Source organism: Pocillopora verrucosa, chromosome 4, assembly GCF_036669915.1.
Source record: "Pocillopora verrucosa isolate sample1 chromosome 4, ASM3666991v2, whole genome shotgun sequence".
NCBI classification, from domain to species: domain Eukaryota; kingdom Metazoa; phylum Cnidaria; class Anthozoa; order Scleractinia; family Pocilloporidae; genus Pocillopora; species Pocillopora verrucosa.
In genome coordinates, this window is record NC_089315.1 from 5,740,791 (window position 1) to 5,745,239 (window position 4,449).

The 4,449-nt window shown below is 37.0% G+C and overlaps 1 pseudogene; it reads left to right on the forward strand.

Annotated features, from left to right (window-relative positions):
* The first annotated feature begins 2,200 nt into the window (after positions 1-2,200).
* Positions 2,201-3,019, forward strand: LOC136280105 (putative trace amine-associated receptor 3; annotated as a pseudogene).
* The last annotated feature ends 1,430 nt before the right edge of the window (positions 3,020-4,449 follow it).

Consider the following 4,449-nt stretch of genomic DNA (forward strand, 5'->3'; position numbering starts at 1 on the left):
ACAAGATCGTTAAGCCTTGACAAATAGTTGGAGCAAAATACATGAAAAGAACTGAATGACTTCTTTCTCCAATTAAACTATTTGGATATTGACGTCAATAACATCAACTAGACAAATCGAACGGACGGGAGATTAAAAACCAGTACTTACCTCCTCCAAGCGTCTACGGATGTTCATCTTCGTCAGTTCTAAATCTCCAGCCTCTTCTTCATCTCTAAAACTGTTCTGAGTCCGTTTCCAAAAGGGTTAAAAACGGTTTTCAGTGCGGAAAATTAGTGGAACCACTTCGATCATTGAACAATGACATGAATGAAATGATAAACAGAAAAAAATTATTGAAAGATTCCAGCTCATTTTGACATAACTAAATACATTGGTAAGGTATTTCTATGCTCACTGAGAAGTGTTCCTAATTGGACTTCCTCCTTTTAAAGAGGCTCCAGAGGGTTTTTTGACCGCGCAAGACCTGGGTGCGAACATGTTACAAGCATTAAAAGTGTCAACGTGCAAAACAAACATGGCGGCTCGATAAGATCGCAAGATTGTTATCTGAAAAGATGTGTTAGGACAGTGTAACACAATGCAGTTTTCATGTTTTATTTATAGGCCTTCTACGCCTGAAAAAGAAGTCAACCGAAAAGAAAACACCGTGGGAAAGATTGCCAAAGGTGACAGATTGGAAAGTTTACGCATGCTCAGATATAGATCTTGGCGAAGTTCTATTTCATTACGTTGTGTTTTGTGACAAAAAAAAATAGGGATCTTTCGAGCAAGATTTATCATGTTTCCTCCGGCGGAATTTCCTGAGATTTGGTGTACCGTTAAACATATATAAACAAAAAAAAAAATTCATAAGACCAAATTTGAGATAGACGAAGAAAACACAAAATTGCAAATAGTGAGGAAACTGCCTTTGTAACCCCTTTGTTTAGGCTTTTAAATGTTGGGCAAGACAAGCGTCACAAATTGTGAAAATTTTGAGAGATTTCACCGAGGCAAATAGAAGAAAATCAAAGACAAAGCCTAATTATCACTGACGAGCTCCATAGAGCCTTACCTCAATAACGAAAATCATTTTTACAATATTTAGTTCAGCAAACGATAGTCTGAACTTTACTCATCGCCCTTTCGATTACTTTTAGTGATCTACAAAAGCAAAAAAATGAAAAGTTTTTTAGAAGAATAATACGCTGGCGTGCGCGCCAACATTGAGAAAATACCCTATGGAACCTTCTTAAAAGGAAAAAAGTTGCCATTTTTAATCGAACTACTACTACAACTAAAATCAATAAGGCGAACTGTTTAAAATCCTTTTATCGAAAAAAAAAACCATGAAACATCTTAGATGGATTGAAACACAAAATATTTCTTCTTATTTATGTACGATTTTTCCCGTGCAATCCGCACTCCGATTGGGAGGAAAACCCATGCTGTCTTCAACTAACATCGAAGAAAGGAACAGTGCAAAAACACGCCGGCGATCCAAGATGTGTGCTGCTGTATAGAGAGGCTTTACAAGCACAGCACAGCTCGGAGAAAATTAACCACTCTCTCAGTTTGCACTCTTTACAAAAATGCGTCAGTCAAAATGTGCCTTAGTTTTTTTGATAGCGGGATTTTAACCAAGTTGTCCGACCCTGAAAAGCCAGATCTCTTGATGTTGTTTTCTTAGAGGAAAACATCAAAACTCACGATGCTCGTACTGCAAACATACGCCACGCTGAGGTAAATTAAATAGGAGATTGAAAATTATACCACGACGTCCTCGTTCGCTGTTTATCACGCAATCATCGAATAAAGCCAAAAATAAAAAAATATGATTACAACTTCCAGAACTGCTAATGTTTACAGTGTTAATAGTACATATACAGCCTCAGTCACTGATTATCCTTTAGGCGATGCGTATGGTTTAGGTTACCGAAAGCTTATGAATCGAATTGAATATGCAACCCGTCAGAAATGCATTCATTTAATTTTTTTCCCCAACAAAATTCTACAAAACTTAATTAACTTGAAAGCGGTACTAATAGATTATTTCTACCGAGACAAAATGAAAATTGTTTTTCTTGCAGAGTTGACGGATATAGATAAATTCTAGTAATATTTGACTAGCCGATGTGCACGACTGTCCAAAACAAGCAGCTGGCGAGACCTTATTTCTCCTTATTTTTCAACTGACTTCTTTTTCACCTGTCTCGTGATGGAAGCTGTGTTTAAGTTATCTTCTGTTGGTGACCTCCCTCACGTTATGCAGCAACATGGTAATTCGTATTTGAGTCACAAAGTCAGCAAGCTGACAAATCATAGCCAGACACACATACCGGAAATTTTTGTGTGTGGCCACTGATCTGGTTGTGGGAACGATTATGGATCCCGTGTCAGTTGCCTTTCACACCAGCAAAGGGCTTCAACTAAACATCGTAGATATCAAAATCTTGCACATTTTATACTTTATTTTGTGCAGATATGGACAGATATGTGGTCGTATCATCGCCAGTGAAGTACAAAACAATGGTTACCTCCAAGCGCGCTATTTTAACATCCCTCTTAATTTAGCTGGCGGCACTAGGGTTTTCTTTTGCATAGTTCCAACTCGGATTTATATTCTACTCCTTTATATTTGCAAATACTGCTGTTCTCAGCACGTTTGGGGTTATCATCTTTGTTCATGTAGGAATACTTAAACGACTGCGACAAAGATCGAGATATTGGCGAAAGAGGGGATAAATGGAGAGCACAAAGTCTAATTTACAGGAGAACCAAAAAAAATCTTATCAATGCAAAGAAGGACAGAAGAGCAGTCAAAACATTGATGATTGTGCTTCTTGCATTTTTTGCTTCGTTCACACCAGCCTGTGTTATGATTTACTTGTTAAATTTTTTCTCAGGCTGTGTTGTGTGCTAATTCATTGGTTGCGGGATTTGTGCAACTCTGGTATCAACCCTTGTTTACGCATGGAAGCTTCCTTGGTTTAAAAGAGCTTTCTACAAATTCCTTCATTTCAAGGCACGCTCTTAGATAAAGTGACATTACCACAACATCAGTTTATGCCGCTGGCAAACGAGAAACCAGCCAAATACCTAAAACTTTAAGCGGTGGAGACGAAAGGATTTCACCCGTTTAATAAAACTATACAAACACAAACACACTCACAAAGATAGAGAGTCCTTTCTCATTTGTATCCCGTCGTATGCATATTATTGACATTGCCTTAACTAATAATTTAATGAGTAAGAAGATTTAGTAAGTCTAAGAAAGATAATCGTGTGATATTTTCATGTTTTTTTTTGTGTTGTGAAAATAAAATGTTTAAGGGGATTGCGGAAACTCTTAGTCTCAGAAATTTATCACCATTACCACTTAGAAAGGACCATCGAACTTAGTTATTTATTTGCTTTCGAGTCGGATTTCGAATGATAAACCAAACATTAAATTCGTTTCCTCATTTTATCAGCAGCGATTAAATGAAGTAAGTAACGTATGAACCCATGTGCAGTCCACACACAGCGTTGTAACGCATGATGATGAATACGCAGACCACAATTTACAGAGCAGTCCACAAAGGCAGTTTTCCAATATATCAATGACGATTACGTTAATCATTTAAGACCCTAAAGTGTAGTGGTTTCTGTAATATCTTTCAGTTTCAACATTCTCATTAGTCGTTTGTAAACGGCTTCAACTGCCACTAATACATCAACCACTGCTCGAAACATAAAGATCTAGCTAGCTTCTATAAAAGCTTTTCTGGAACAAAAAGAATGAAATAAAATTGATGAAATCTTTTTATAATAATTAGATTGTTGGTGCAGGAAGTATTCAAACATGGTTGCATTATTTAAAGCGTTAATGTGGCGCGTATTTAAAATTTATCAGAATGGGTGGTATAAGATTTCGGAACAACTTGCGGATATGTCAATTTTGTTTCCTCATCTGCCATATTTTGTTCTTTGTTCAGGTAAAACAGACGACAAGCAAATTTTGATAGGAGTCGATTCTGTTTAACTTTGATTTCTTTTTCGTTTATTTCTTCAATCAGTGATAGAAGAGCGCAGCCTTAGCTCTTGTTAACTATATTGCCTTTCAATTTACGAACTATTGACGTGATTAGATTTCTTCATTGAGCCAATGGGTTGATTGTGACTGCTCCATGCGGTTCCAATTCATCTTTAGATTTGGAGATGACTGTGATACGAGAATTGTTCTTAAATACCATATGCCATAAAACCTTTACAACAGGCTTTGTCCGTGCGCCATTCCCAGAATTTTCCATGCACAAAGTACGTTCCAGGTTGCCCAGTTCTAATTCCATAATGCACGAGGTGCGTTTTATCCAACTTAAAATACAATTAATTTAACTCCTCAACTTATTATCAGTCGGCGGGTAAGTTAGTAACAACCTAACGCTATACCAGGGTTTAGAATACAGGTTGACTCTCTTTTTAGAT